This window comes from Zalophus californianus, chromosome 7, assembly GCF_009762305.2.
Source record: "Zalophus californianus isolate mZalCal1 chromosome 7, mZalCal1.pri.v2, whole genome shotgun sequence".
In the NCBI taxonomy this organism is placed as follows: Eukaryota; Metazoa; Chordata; class Mammalia; order Carnivora; family Otariidae; genus Zalophus; species Zalophus californianus.
The window spans coordinates 56,663,699-56,680,865 of NC_045601.1; positions in this window are offsets into that span (position 1 = coordinate 56,663,699).

A 17,167-nucleotide genomic window follows, 5' to 3' on the forward strand; every position below is an offset into this window, starting at 1 on the left:
TGTCATCATATAAAAAAGTCTGGGGAAAAAAAGTCTAGAAGTTGCAGTTGCTGGCTTTGGCCCAGTTCAAAAATGTTGGGGTGAGCATCTTTGCAGTTCTCTTGGACTTTGCCTTGTGTTTGAGAGATAGCTTCCCTGACATTAGGGAGCTGAGAGAAAGGGAGTCAAATGCTAAGAAACTGCCATGTCCTTCTTTCTAGTCCAAAACAGATTTGGACTTTGATAATCATATATGACTGGACCTTTAAATAGTAAATTGAGACTGTTTTGTGACCTAAAGCTCTCAAAGTATCCACTTAGTCCTGGATCTATCTGAATTTTTCATTCTCTGTCTTGCAGAAGTAGTAGAATCACACAGATGATTTAAAGTGACATGAAACGATAAAAATGAAGTGGCTTTATGTTTACTTCCACTAGTCATGCATGTTGAACATAATGGTTATGCCATTGAGCAGTGACAGTCACTGAATTAGTATTACATGTGTCAACGTAAATGAACTCATGAAAATTGTAACATCAAGTGAAAAAAGAGGAAGAATGAAACATTTGTACTGTGTTAAAATTCTAGAAACAGTAAAAATTTAAAGCAGATCAGTAAAAGAGTATTTAGTGAAAGTTTTTGGTCATGAACTGAGAGCTTCCAAACCCAAAACTGATATGAAGCTTGGAGGCATGACTTTACAGGATGGCATATAAAGTAAAAACAAGGTAGTTGTTTATAACATTTGCAATGGTTGGTTATTACAATGGGGGTTCTAGATGGCAGGGATTAGTTAAAAATAATTATTTTATACTATTTTAGGAAGATGACTTAAGTTTCTTTTATGATTATTAGAAGAATTTACAAGAAATAACCTAAGTTAACTTTTGCATATATTCATGAAATAAACTAGATTTAGTTTTGCTTACATGATTTAAATGGTTTTGTCTCGTCAGGGAATTTTCACATTTGGTCTCCATTTTGTATTTTGATGACAGTGTGGTAGCCTTTCTTTTTCTTTGTTTTATTTGTTTCTTGTAATTTGAAATCTTTATTTAAATTCCAGTTAGTTAACAGATAGTGTAATACTAGTTTTAGGAGTAGAATTTAGTGATTCATCTCTTACATACAACACCCGGTGCTAATCCTTAATACCCATCACCCATTTAATCCCTCCCCTCTCCACCCCGCCTCCAGCAACCCTCAGTTTGTTCTCTATAGTTGAGAGTCTTTTATGGTTTGACTCACTCTTTTCCCCCCTATGTTCATGTTTTGTTTCTTAAATTCTACGTATGAGTGAATCATATGGTATTTGTCTTTCTCTGACTTATTTTTGCTTAGCATAGTACTATGTAGCTCCATCCACCTCTTTGCAAATGGCAAGATTTCATTCCTTTTTATGGCTGAGTAATATTCTATTATATATATATACCACCTCTTCTTTATCCATTCATCTGTCAATGGACATCTGGGCTTTTTCCATAACTTAGCTGTTGTTGATAGTGCTGCAATAAACATCGAGGTGCATGTTTCCCTTCAAATCAGTATTTTTTGTATCCTTTGCATAAATATTTAGTAATGCAATTCCTGGGTCATAGGGTATTTTTATTCTATTTTTAACTTTTTGAGGCACCTCCATTATGTTTTCCAGAGTCGCTACACCAGTTTGCATTCCCACCCACCAGTGTAAAATGGTTCCCCTTTCTCTGCATGCTTGCCAACATCTGTTGCTTCCTGTGTTGTTAATTTTAGCCATCTGACAGGTGTGAGTTGATATCTCATTAGTAGTTTTGATTTCCCTGATGATGAGTGATATTGAACATCTTTTCATGTGTCTATTGGCCATCTGGATGTCTTCTTTGGAAAAATATCTATTCATGTCTTCTGCCCATTTCTTAACTAGATTATTTGTTTCTTGGGTGTTGAGTTTGATGGGTTCTTTACAGATTTTTGGATACTAATCTTTTATTATTTGCAAATATCTTCTCCCATTCCAAAGTTTTGTTAATTGTTTCCTTCACTGTGCAGTAGCTTTTTATCTTGATGAGATCGCAATCGTTTATTTTTGCTTTTGTTTCCCTCACCTCTGGAGATGTTCTAGTAAGAAGTTGCTAAAGTGAATGTCAAAGAGGTTACTGCCTGTGTTCTCCTGTAGGATTTTTATGGTTTCCTGTCTCACATTTAGGTCTTTCATTCATTTTGAATTTATTTTTGTGTATGGTGTAAGAAATTGGTCCAGTTTGGTAGCATTTCTAAAATATTTTAAAATATCCTGAGCTAAAATACATTTTGCTTTGGTATGTATATATTCATGGGAAAAGTATAAAACGATAAATAGGAATCATGAACATTACATTTGGGAGTTTACATGAATGAGAGGGGATAGATCAGGAAGGCACATGGAGACTCATATTTCATATAATCCTTTATTTCTCAAACTAAACATTGAGTACTCAAGTACTTATAGAATTATTCTTTTTACTTTTTTGTATTTTTGGTAAGTTTTCTACAAGAGCAGGAACCTTATAAGTGTCTAGATTGAAAAAACTGAGATTACTTGGAATTTTAAAAAATGAGTGTGAGAAGATTTACATTTAAGGAGGAAAAATAGTCATGGATGAAAAAATCAGACAGTGGAGAACCTGAAGCGTTTATGAACTCCGGGGGAAGAAAACATCATATAAGACAGAAAATATAATTTAGAAGATTTCATGGCTCATCTGTGAGTAATATTTTTGTTTAAAGATTTTATTTATTTATTTATTTGACAGAGAGAGACAGCGAGAGAGGGAACACAGGCGGGGGGAGTGGGAAAGGGAGAAGCAGGCTTCCCGCTGAGCAGGAAGTCCGATGCGGGGCTTGATCCCAGGACCCTGAGATCACAACCTGAGCTGAAGGCAGTTGCTTAACCAACTGAACTACCCAGGCACCCCTCATCTGTGAGTAATATTTAAATAGTAATAATAATATAAACACAGAATATTAGTTTAACTAAAATATGGCAACTTTGGTTTTTTTTTTTAAATGACATAACTATGTATGCAAGATGGATGGAGAAATGAATGAGAGCAGAAGTGTGGAAGAACTATAACCCCATCTTCCATAGTAAGAGCCTAATAAGAAATAGAGAAAATAAAAAAATCATGATATAGCAATATAAGCATGTTACTTAAGAACTATGTGGCAAATCTCTGAATATATACATAGCTAACTAGCTCAGAGAGAGAAATATGTTTATTGATATGGAATAGGGTAGGGAGGAGAGGGACAGGAACTGTTGGTTTTTAACAAAACCTTATAGGTTCATTTGACATTTTGAATTACACACGTGTGCAAAAGAAAAACTTTTAAAAATTCATTAGATCAAATCTTACACATTTTGCTTAAACATAAAATACCGTATTTCTCAACTCTTCACCATTGTGTAAATATTCTAGGATCCACTTAAATAATGTCTTAGACATACTGTACATGCCTTGTGAATAATTAACAATGCTGTTCCCTAGATCAAGAATTAGAGTAACTTTATAGAATAAACCTAGGCTCCTACCCAGTAGAATGTTTGAGTCCATCATCACTGATTCTACATTGTATCATGCTGTCTCAGTTCAAGCAGAATACTAAAGCCACAGTGGCAATTCCCGGGAAAATGTATCCACTTAGTACATTTACCACTAGGGTTGCTGAAGACTGATTAAAATGACTGCAGAGTCTTTCTGTTAGTGATGGCTTCTGATTGCAGGGACTTGCCACCAGCTGTACCCGTGAGCATGAGACCCAGTGGCTAGCTCAGCAGGAGCCCTGAACCCACTGATGAGCACTCTAGTATAATCTCAGGACCTCCTTCCTTGTCCTACCTCAGCATCTAGAAGTTGGCAGAATGTGGATGTGATATCCAACTGTTAATATACACTACAGTGAAGCATTTACTGAAAATTATTTGGTATCCTAGGGCTCTACTTTCACATCACATTTGCAAAAAAAAAAAAAAAAAACTTTAATTTGTTAACAGTTGCATGTCACATTTTATAACTTTTATCTTAGTTGAGTAATATCATATCTGAAAACTAGAAAGGAAATGTGGGAAATTAAGCAAGATTAACAAAATACTTGTCTTTAAGAATTAACCAATTTCCCAAAGTGAGTAATGAGTCCCAATAGGCAGGCAACCATTCAGAGTTTCTGAGGATAGCACTGATCTTGCAATCCTTCTCCCAAAGTAGGAAAAGGAAATGTAGGCTCCCCATGGCCACTGGGAATGTTGGAAGGGAAGAGAGGGGAGGGGAGGGGAGGGGAGGGACATAGGTAGAGAGAGGGAGACTCCAGAAAAGTAACTGTTAGAGGGAACAAGGTAATAGCTTAATTTCAGCAATCAAAAGAGGTAATGAATCCCTGCATTGTTTATATTGCTATCATGTCTTTGTACGGCATGTTCATGAAGTAGAACATACCAAATTAGAGTTTGTTAAAATATAAACTAAACTGTACAAATAGGCAGCAGCCTATTCCCCCCCCCCATTTTTTTGAAAATCAAAGTACTGAAGGATTAAGGCAGTGAAATTTGGCATATCTCACTTCTATGCATCAGAGTTCTAAAATCCATATTTCCTAGGGTAAACGGATACTGAAATACTGAAGCACTGAGAAGACAAACCGGGATTCAGTCAACTCTCTCAGAGTGATCATTTCAACTACACATTATTTTGTTCACTATAATTTATATGCCCTTTCAGTAGGCATTAAGTTAGAGGTACAATATCACTTTTTTTGTTAAGTATCTGTCCCATTACAATAAATTTTGCTTTAGGCTAATTTTTAACATGATTTTCAAATTTAAGAACACTATTTTGCTTAATAATATTGATATATAAATGTAAATACACATTGCTTATCAGTATATCCAGACTTTCTGACAAACCATAATTTCCAAATATCTGTGTTTATTTTCACTAAAATTCAGTTTGCTATGTTGAACAGAAACCTTTGACATTATCCAAGGGGGAAGGTTAACTGTATTAACAGAATAACTTATTTCAATTAATACCCTGTTGATATTTTCCAATTTGAATCTTTGGCATAACAAATTGTGGCACAGCCTAAGTGCCAGGCAGCTGTCCAAATCTCTACTCAGCTCTTTTATCCTAAGACTGGAACATTTTTTACTCGAAAAAAGTTAACATCCAGTTTCAATTATTTTCATATATTTGCCATGGTGTGTATACGACATGGTTTAAGTCCATAAGAATATCCCCATTGTTTAAATTCCAAGGAGGTAGAAATAACTATCATTTAATGAATGAACTGTTTTATTTATACAGGGGTTTTAATTTACAACATCACTAGTGGGGTGGAGCATGCTTGTAAGATCCTGCATGGAGGAATACAATTCTCATGCCTAGGTTCTGTCAACACAGTTAGAAAATGCCCATCCATTTCTGTTGAGCTACACACACATGCACACACATGGAAACCTTCATATTACACTACTTAATTAAACATTTGGCAGCACTCTTCAACATTATACTCTAGGGAAGAAATCCAGGCATTCATTCATTCATTCATTCAGAAACTATTTATTGAACACTAACATTGTGAGTTACTGTCTAGGTAATAGAGTATCAAGATAGAACACAGATTCTGCTCCAGTGAAGTAGAGTATCTAGCAGGAATAGGCATTTTAGCATCTTTAGTCTAACTGGGATCCTACATTTCTCATGAAAAGGATTCACTGTCTTTTTCTAGATACCCCAAAGAAAGTGAGGAAGAGAGAAAAGCTGGCCTACACAACTGGTACGACATATATTTGGATGGCTGCAGTGTTGCTTTCAAAATTCATGTCCTGGATCCATTCTGCTGATGCCTATAACTGAGGTCTGCTTTAGGGAGAAGCTCAGGTTATTGCTGCCACCCAACAACCAATAAATTCAAACTCCATTATAATGATATTGAATAATTTTATATTATTTAAAAATCAGTTACATTTCTACTTTTGGTGAATTTTTGTAAAATTCTTCATCTGGAATACTTGAGATGATAGCAGTCTGCCTACAGTGTTATGTATTTTTATTTCATTTCTCCACCACTAAAGGATGTACCTCTAGCACACAGAAGCCATATTTTGTTCATATGTATAGCTCAGGTATATTGCATAGTGCTTAGCACTTGCTATTTGTTATCTTCATATTTTCCTATGTATTGAAGACTGTTTGCCATATAATTTTGACCCACGCTTAGTATGACTTTTCATATCTACAAGGTCATTCAAAGCCTCGCCCCAGGTACCCATGAGAGAGTTCAATACTGACTTCTGTCAGAATCCTATCTAAGTCCTATACTGAAAGGTTCCTTTTGCCTATTGGAAGAGGGGGTAATGAAGGCACTATCTTCCCTTTAGGCAACTACCACAGTCCTTTCCTGGGGCATTGTGAGCTTGCAAGTGCCATGGCAGTCCTCTCTTCCATTGACTGTAGACTTTAATGTCTGCTTTGCTTGAAATAGAGCTAGATTGGCCAAGCTGGCTCTCTAAAGTCAGGTAAGTTCCTCACTTGACAGTGTGCCTAAAGCCCAGGGAAACAAACAAAATGATGTCTAAGATAGGTCATCAGCAAAGCTGTATCACTAAAATGGACTCTGGAAGGAAGGTCAGACATGCATACTGTATAAGACAGTTTTACTTTTATTAAAATAAAAATTTTGTTTAAAAGCAGTTTAATGATAACCGAGGTACATAAAATGTTCACTTATAGTCAGCTTTTGGGAATTGTACCAAAATGTAGATGTGAAATACATAGGATAAAAATTATTTTGCAATTGGGTGGCCTGGGTGGCTCCGTCAATTGAGCATCCAACTCTTGATTTCGGCTCAGGTAATGGTCTCAAGTGTTGTGAGATCAAACCCCGAACTGGGCTCTGCACTCAGCATGGAGTCTGCTTGAAGATTCTGTCTCTCTACACTTCCCCCAACTTGCATGTGCTCTCTCTAGCTAAAATGAATAAATAAATCTTTTGTTTGTTTGTTTAAATCTTTAAAAAAATTATTTTGCAATAGGAAAATAAAAGATAATAAAAAATAAAGGAGGTGTTAGGTAAATATGAGACAACAATACTACACAATATGTTGCCATTCACATTAGATTATAAGCACAATGAAAAAACTGTGAAAAATCCTTTATACAGAATTAAATGAATAAAGCCATTTGCACAGAAGGCCATTTAATAGAACTATACCTCCCCAGTTGGTACTTCTTAATGTTTCCTTACCCAGGGGCTTGCTATTTATCTGATGGTATAGACAGCCTCTCCTGCACACAAAAGTTGGCACTTTTCAGGGTGTTGATGGCTTTTTTGAGGAGTTTCTGGGGGCAGAGGCTGTACATTCCACTTTAAGAACTCATTCTCTAAGACATGAGGAGCTTAATTTTATCTACTTCTCGGGCATTTGCATTTGAGAAATGGATGGGTAGACTGTAATTACTGTAAGTAACTGAATCCTGAGCAAAGGCTTCAGATACTAGAATATGAAAATAATATTATACATCTGATTCCCCTTCAGACAACAAAGATAGAGCTAATCCCTGGAGAAACACAGAGGGCATTCCCTTGGTAGCTCATGAAGAACTTAGTAGAGCTGCTTCTACTTATCTTGGGAATTCTGATCATACCTGAGGGTTGTGCACATGGCCTTGAAGGATGAATTGAGCTCAATTTTGGAGAAAATTATTACTTTTTAAATTTTACATAATATTTGTTTAACACATGGCAGCATTTCTCAGGAGGGTCTCACTAAATGTAAGTGATTAATGAACCTCGAGCTGAACAGGAATCACATGGGGGTATGCTTTCAATCTGGCAACACTAATTAGTATCAAAACAGTCTTTATCTCTCTTGGTATTTGAGCTCCATTTCTTACCAACTCATCACATTTGATTTGCGATATACAGATGCCAAGATGCAAATAATCAGGTTTTTCTCAAATATGAATTTTAATAAATTTAATTTTGAAGGTATAATGATTTCTCAAGTTGGGTGTGACAAAACATGGTGTCCTATATTCTACTGATACGTGCTGACTGCAGTTGGAAAGGGACATTCACTTCCTGGTCTTCTAAGCATCATAGAGCCCCTAAGATAGGATAGAATTATTTAATTAGATCCTTGCCTCCAGAATATTAATTTATTACATTTCAGACAAAGCATTGGTCTTGCCCTAAGGATGAACAGGTAGGAGATTCTCAACCGTAACTCAATATTAATCTATTTGAGGACCTATGGTCATTTTTTTCAATTTGTTCCCCATTTTAAGGTAACTCATAATCTCGTAAGTCATTTTAAAACTTAGAATGTTTTATAATATGTAGTAGCATATATTATCAATCATAGTTGCCCTTTTAAAGTAAAAATAAAGGCCTCAAAATGCAATTCAGTGGAAATAGGAAAATATTTCCAACACATACTAGGATAATCAGAGAGTCATATGTAAAACAGTGAACATCAATCAGTACCTTCTACCATATAGAATGATTTGCTCAAAACAGATCATAGACTTAAATATATCACCTAAAAATATAACATTCCTAGAAGACACATACAAAATCTTTGTCTCCTTAAGTCAGACAAAGATTTCTTTCTTTTATTTTTTATTTTTTGAGAGAGAGCGCCGAAGTGGGAGGGGCAGAGGAAGAGGGAGAGAAAATCTCAAGCAGACTGAGCACGGAGCTGGACACAGGTTCAATCTCACGACCCTGATATCATGACCTGAGCTGAAACCAGGAGTTGGACGCTCAACTGACTCTCCCACCCAGATGCTCCAAGTCAGGCAAAGATTTCTTAGAAACACGATACACAAATGAAAATGCATGATGCACAAAAATACTGAAATTGGTTTTCAACAAAATTAAGAACCTTTGTTTTTCAGTCCACTTTTAAGAGAATGAAAAGATAGGCCACATTTGGAAATTACATAGATGATAAAAGACTTGCATATAAGATTTATAAAAAATAATGCAAATATCAGTAAAAGATTTTACAGATACTTCAAAAAAAGATATGCAGATAGTAAATAAACACATGATAAAACTACCCAACATAATTAGTTATTGGGGAAATGTAAATTAAACTCACAGTGAAATAGCCTACATACATATTAGAAAGTTAAAATTTTTAGAAAGACTATACCAATTATTGGCAAAGATTTAATCTGACTGGAATTCTTGTATACTTATGTTTGGAATATAAATAGTAAAAACATGTAGGGAAATAGTTTGGCAGTTTTTTTAAAAGGTTAAACATGCACCTAAAAAATGCATTAGCCATTCTACTCCTAAGTATTAAGAGAAATTAAAGCATATGTTCATATAAAGACTTTACGAGCTTTATCTGTAATAGACAAAAACTGGAAACAACCAAAATGCTCCTTAACAGGTGAATGGACAAAATGTGGTATATCTCTATCAATGGGATACTACTCAACAATACAAATAAATTTTTAATATATGCATCAATATGGATCAATCTCAGGATTATTTTTCTTAAAGAAGGCAGACAAAAATTGGTATATATTGCATGATTCCATTTATATAAATTTCTGGAAAATACAAATATTCTGTAGTGGCACAACACAGTTCAGTGGTTTCCTAGAGACTCAGGGTAGAGGGGATTATAGGAAAGGTCAGAAATAGGGATCTAAAGGAGCAGAGGAAATTTTGGGGTAATGGATATTTTCCTCCTCTTAATTGTGGTGATGGTTTCATGGTGTAAACATTTGTCAAAGCTTATCAAATTGTACCTTTTAAACATGTGCTATTTATTCTGTGTTAAGTAAAACTCCATGAAGCCCTTTAGAAAATCATGTCAGTTTACATATCTGGTCCACTAGCAGCTAAGCCCCTTATGTGGCCTTTTGCCCTGACAACCATCCTTTGGCTTATTTAAAAGCAGTTTGAAAAGTATTAATAACTCTTTGAAAATTAAGTATCTTGAGATGAACAGACAGTGAAGCTAGGGTAATAGCTGATACACCAATGATTTTAGCCATGGCTAATATCAGGGCTGAAACCACGAACGATGGAAAAGCAAAATGTTCACATTTTTAAAACAAATTATTCATACAGAAAATGTTATTTAATCCCATGATTTCAGCTAGGAAATATAAATATCCCAACCCAGCTCTTTCTCTTTAATGCCTGACACTCATAGGTAGCTATCTACTAAACTTCTCCACCTAAATGTTAACGATAAACTCAGCGTTCACAACCGCTGTCCCGCCCCTAAAATCTGTCCTTCCTCCTGTTTTCCTTAGCTCAGTAAATAGTAGTGGCCCAATCAACCCTGTTGTCCATCCCTGTAACTTGAACACTTTTCTTAATGCTTTCCCAAACTCATTGTTTCCATTTTATCAGCCATCTTTGACAGCAAGGGACACAGCGAGAGAGGGAACACAAGCAAGGGGCGTGGGAGAGGGAGAAGCAGCCGCCCCACCCCCGAGCGGGGAGCCCGATGTGGGGCTCCATCCCAGGACTCTGGAACCATGACCTGAGCCAAAGGCAGATGCTTAATTGACTGAACCACCCAGGCGCCCCTCTATCAGCCATCTTCACCCATTGGTTCTGTCTCCCTTTTTGTTGAATCCCTCTGTAAATGATGTTTCCTATTTTATTGATGTCGTGTAGACCATTAGTTTTCCAGCCTGGATTGCAGAAATGGCTTCTCGTATTTTTCTTTTTCTCTGTTGAAGAACACATCATCGTTCCAGAACGAGAGAAATATAAATGGAAATTATGGGACACAATTTATCTCTCATAATTGTGCCATCCAATGGAAGAAATTTACCTTCATCCCTTTTGTTGAAGTGAGACACGAATGAACAATTTAATACTATATAAAATAATGGGTGAAAGTTTTACATAATAGGTAGAAAGACATTTCTTTTCTGTCCCTTTCTTCCCTCACTGCCTTTCCCTCTCTAGCCCTGTCCCCTTTCTCAGCTCTTTCCCTCCAGCTCTTCTCTCTCTCTCAAAATCCGAACACAAATATGTGAATTTGTGTGTATTCATATATATTAACATATATAGATTACTCTAAAATATATAATGGATGCTTCTTCCTGTTTACTCTTAAGAATTTACCTCATTTTTTTAAATGTTGAATAATAATAACTTATTAATACATTTTCCCCTGATGGATATTAAATTTTTTTCCACTAAGGCTGCTGTGAATAGCTTTGTACATATATCCTTATAAGTTCCTTCGGGTGTACTTTAGTAGAATTATCAGTAGTGAAATTCCACTGTACGGCTAACTGTCTTAAACCAAAGTGGCTCTTACAGATATTGGACACTTTTTGCTAGAAGTCAGTGGTCACATTCTTCACATGCACTCATGGGGTATTTACAAAAATTGACCATGTACTAGGCCACAGTGTCTCAACAAATTTCAAAGATCTGGCTTATATAGCAGTATAGCAGTAATGTTAGTGTTAATAAAGTTAGGGACCCATTTTAAAAGATAACTTTAAACAAACATCTTCTAAATAGCATATCCATCAAAGAAATTATAATGCAAAAGGGAACATATTTGGGACTGAATGACAATAAAGAATTAGATATCAAAACTTTGGGGATCCATCTAAAGTAGTAAATAGAGAAAAAAAAATCTATTGCTTTTTAAAAATTTTGTAAGGAAAGAACAAAGGCTGAAAATTAATGAACCGAACATCCTACATACCAAGTTAGGAAACAGAATGAGCCAAAATAAAATGATAAGAAATAACAGTGTGGGTTTATAAGTTATAAAGAAATTCATAAAAATGATAAACACTAAATTAATAGTCATGGTTACCTGTGTATAGAAGAGAAGAAAATGTGTTTTGGCAAGATATACAGGGACTTAGAACTGTACTGGTTATGTTTCATTTCTTAAGATGAGCAGTGGATATGTGTGCATTTGTAGTAGTTTGTTTTCTACATGACTGTTTTATAATAATGCTTTAATAATAAAAATAATAAAATAAAAATTTATAAAATTTACTTAATAATCTCCCTGATTAGTAACTTACTCATTACTAATTTACCTTCAGCAGATAGTTTTTGAATTTTAGAAATGTTTTTTACCCACATAAGTAATCTAGATATTTTTTCCTTTGTCATTATTGTTTTACAAAGAGCATCAATTTTATTCTTTAGCACCAAATCTAGAAAACACGAAAGGAAATGTTATAATTTTAAGACACTTATATCCCATCCAAAGTCTTAAAGTTATCTTAACTTATTCTTTGATATTTTTTTAACCTGTTTGTTTTTCCTCTGCTGTCTCTGCTCTAGATCGCTTCCGTTAACTATAAACAAATAACAAAATGTAGCTTTTAAAGGGACTGATTTAAAATAACTATAAAGGCAAATCAAGCACAATTAAGTGCATACAATTAAATGATTATAATAAATGGTTATGTAAGATTCATTTTATCATACATATTGCATAATGTGACATAAGGTATTCTTTTGTTTCGTTTCCACTTTTTTGGACCTTAATTTTCAGTTAGTCATTGGCTTACATCTTATCTCCTACCATAATGGCAGAAATTAATGGGATAAAAGTACTCTATTCAAAGACAAATTATCATTTCACTGATCTACTTCAGTAAGTGCAAATTCCCTCTGCACCCATTAAAAGGTTTAGAACAGTATAAAAGTGCTAGTTAACTAAAATTGTGTTTCCTTTCTTAGATCATAAAACTTTCATTTACTTCATCTGTTAAACGCTTTTGTAAATACAGTAATTTTGAAGGCTTTCAGTATTGTGTGATACATATTTTGGCATTGTAGCTATTCTGGATTTCTTCCATGCCACTTTAATTTTGTGGTTCAGTGAGCAAAACTTTGAGTTCTCCAGGAGGACTTATACTTAAAACAGTCAGGAGTGTACTGCCTGATGAGACATTCAATCTTTTCCCTTGATGAGGGTGTCTGGTCAGAAAAGCCCTTTGGTTTTTGAACTCAGGAAAGGTTTTAAAGAAAATTATCGCCCAGACCATAAAAAAAAAGAAAAAAAAAAAAAACCACTATGATTTTCCTCAGTGCTGTACAGTGTCACAATCTAAGACATGTTTAGTAAATGTTTTCAGAGGTTGCTTGTGATGATGAAATTGACGTCTCTTTTTTCTTCATTTAGCCTCTGTGACTCAAACAGAATAGTATTAGGGAATCCCTTGTCAGAGTGTAAGTTAACGACAACATATTTTGTATCATTAAAGCCTTAAAACAATTGAATGAAGTAGGTCTTAGTAAATTTCATCTTCATCATGAAAATTTTCCAAATAATTAGAAAGAGAAGATCTTACAAAGAGTTTGTTATTTATTTATGTCTGTGCCAGGAATGCTACCTTCCAAATGTTAGTCATTTGATGAATATTTTTAATTGATTTAATTATAAATATTGTCTTTTTTAATAGAATATTTGCCTTGTTTTGGGCTTGGGGATCAGAAAGACATGAGTTTGAATTCCAGGTATGCTACTTACCATCTGTTTGTCTCTGAGGATATTAGCTAACTTTCCTAAGCCTCTAGGGTTTCTCATCCATAGATGAAATTACCTTCATGTTGGGGACTGCTGCTACCTAGAAGACAGGATTCTGTGCCACTCCAAACACTTTGTCCTGTATTCACCCCACAAAAGTCCTAGACTGGTTCCACATCATTCCTTTCCCTTAGATGAGACCAATCCAGTTATGGTCATAGCTAGAGAATTACATATTTGTTATCAGTTAAAAACTTAAAAATTTAATGTGTAGATCAAGGGATCATTTCAAGAAAAACTAAAATATTTTGGAATTAACTTACTGATAGCTGAGGGGAACAGAGGACTTAGTGATTTGTCCTATTTACTTAATTATCCCCAAAGTTTCCTGACTGGCCATTAGAAAAGCAGGAAGAAAGTCAGGAGGAAAAATGTTTATTTAATGATAGCAGGAAAGAGGAAACAATTTTCTGTTTATCTGCCAGATTAAAGAAGAACATTTTAATTTGAGGAATAAGGACTAATTACCTAATTAACAGGTCCTTTCCTATAAAGGTTTAGGCACAGAATAAACAGAAATGCTTAACTGAGCAGAAATATAGAGAAGCAGACTGAGAAGTCCTTTAATACTTCTGGGTATCTGTTTCTTCATCTATAAAATGAATAGGTTGGTTAAAATCATCCACAAAGTATCTTTCCACTTAAATAACATAATCTAAACCCTGATCAGGAGAATCTCTGACAGCTGGACTTTCGAAGGCAAATCATTGTAAGGCTTTATATTTATTTATGAGAATATGTGTTTATAGATTAATATTAGTTATATTTATATCTCTACTGCCATTGAACAGTAGATTTTATTTTCTTTTTATTAATTATTTATTTTTAAGTAGCTCCATGCCTAGCGTGGAGCCCAATGGGCTTGAACTCATGACCCTCAGATCAAGACCTGAGTTGAAATCAAGAGCCAGATGCTTAACCAACTGAGCCACCCTCATGCCCTTAGATTTTATGTTTATTTTCAAAATTTATCCATTGTAAAATATTTACTGTCTACTCCAAAGGACACTAAAGTGGATAGAACTAATCCCTCCTTTCATCCTTTTATGGGTGTATGTAGTGGGGAGCTGTATTTTATCTTTAATACAGTGGTATTATCTGAGAAGGTAAGCCACCAAAGGGATATAACACAGCATCAGTGTATTCAGAAAAGAACAAGACCATTTCTAGATACAAAGAAGTTGATGTCAAAATCAGAATGTAGTTGGGTTTCCACAGTTGGATGGATGAGAAAAAATTCCAGAAGGTGGTAAGGATTGGAGCAAAGGCCCAGAGGCTAAGAGGCAAAGGGATATATCCAAAGGTAAATGGATCAATTTGGCTGGAGTAAAAAATCAATAGCAGAATATGAGCCTGAATGCCAGATCATGTTGAAGGAATGATACATTTTAGTTTGTTTTGGTTTCCATTGAGAAGTGCTTGAAGGATTTTGAGGAAGGGATTTATGTAGTTTACGAAAAAATGACTAGAAACAGAGAAGGATAGGAAAAGGGGCTGATTAGAAGAGTGAAAAAGTTTTTTAGAAACTATTGTTATAGTTTAAGCAATAGTCAATCAGGTTTGAAAGGAAAGGAGGAATCACTTAGACACAGAGACTAATTGCATAATGGAGGATAGGGAAAAGAAAACATGATTCTGAAATGGCTGTTAGAACAGTAGATGTTTGAATGAAATGGAAGGCAGGATCAGCAGCTTTGTCAAGCAGATTGCTGAATCAGGTAAGACTAGGTTCAAGAGATTTTCCCTAGAAATACTTGAGAATTATTTGCAAAGTGATAAATATTGAATAAGGTATTCCATATTTTTTTAAATTACAACATTATATGAGGTAAGAATGATTTTATTTTTTTAAGATTTTATTTATTTATTTGAGAGAGAATGAGAGATAGAGAGCACAAGAGGGAAGAGGGTCAGAGGGAGAAGCAGACTCCCTGCTGAGCAGGGAGCCCGATAGGGGACTCGATCCCAGGACTCCAGGATCATGACCTGAGCCAAACGCAGTTGCTTAACCAACTGAGCCACCCAGGCGCCCAGAATGATTTTATTTTTAAATGAGAAAACAAACTCAGGTAGGTTACATGGGCTGCTCAAAGTCACAGGATCAGTCATCACCTACACTGAGATTCATATTCTGTTTGAAGTAACAGGTCTAGGGGTGCCTGGGTGGCTCAGTCGATTGAGCATCTGCCTTCAGCTCAGGTCAGGATCCCGGGATGAGCATAGGACTCCCTGCTCACCAGGGGGTCTGCTTCTCCCTCTGTCCCTCACCCCTCTCTCACTCTCTCTCTCTCAAATAAATAAAATCTTTAAAAAAATAAAAGTAACAGGTGTAGTATTGACTTCTTTTCTGAGACTTTTGATGAGAAAGAGAGAAATTGAGAGAATAATACCTTAATTATTTTTTTTGATTTGCATGTTTGTCTTGATATAGAAGGAGAAGATGATGCTAAGTGAGAATAGTTTTCTCTGCTGATGATATAAGGTTTGGGACAAGACCGGTGAAAAATGGAACCAAAGTACACGCTGACTTAGGGAAGGAGAAGAACTACTTTTCCTTTGAGATAGGAAGGAAGTCAGAGACATGGAGTCTGTAATGAGTAATGAGCTGAACATTTGAATTTCTGAGAAAAATGAGAAAACCAGATGAAGGTAAATAGCATGACTTTACACAGTTGACTCTTGCACATCATAGGTGTTAGGGGTGCTGACCACCCTGGGACACTAAAAAAATCCAGGTATAACTTTGACTTCCCCAAAACTTAACTACTAATAGCCTCCTGTTGACCAGTAACTACTAATAGCCTCCTGTTGACCAGAAGCCTTACCAATAACATAAACAGTTTATTAACACATATTTTGTATAAGTATTATACATAACATATAATATATATATGTATATTGTGTATATATAACCTACACAATAACGTTGTGTTATTACAGTAAAGCAGGCTAGAGAAAATAAAGTGCTATTAAGAAAATCATGGAAAGAGAAAACACATTTACAGTACTATACTATATATGTTAACACCATAAGTTTATGTCATCTGTTACAAAATGAGTTATCTCAGCCACATCAATATTGTCTTATATGATAAAAAACACTATAGATATTGTACATATTACTAACACTAGACATCAAAAATGAAAAGAAAATGTGAAAAAGTTATTAGTATTTATTTACAAATACAATGATTCATGCATTGATAATGAAGAAGCAGCAATACGATTGCTGTGTGATAGCCTAGTATAATTGTTATGATTCCTTCATGGTAGCCTGGCCTATAAACTGATGAATGAATCATAAAAATTTTTAGCATATACTATTATAGTCATATTCATAATGCAGTATTAGAAACATTAATGTTTGACATTTCTAGGCTACATGGTACATCTGTGAGTTTTTTCAAATTGTCACAAATCAACAAAAATTTTTCCAATGTATTTATTGAAAAAATAACCTGCACATAAGTGGGCCAATGCAGTTCCAACCCAGGTTGTTCAAGGTTCAAACTATAGTCAAATTCTGTGACTTTTTAAAAACAATGATTAAAATCCAAGAGTCCATATTTCCTCAAAGAATATTGTATAAGTAAAGCAGTGTTACATTACCTATAAAT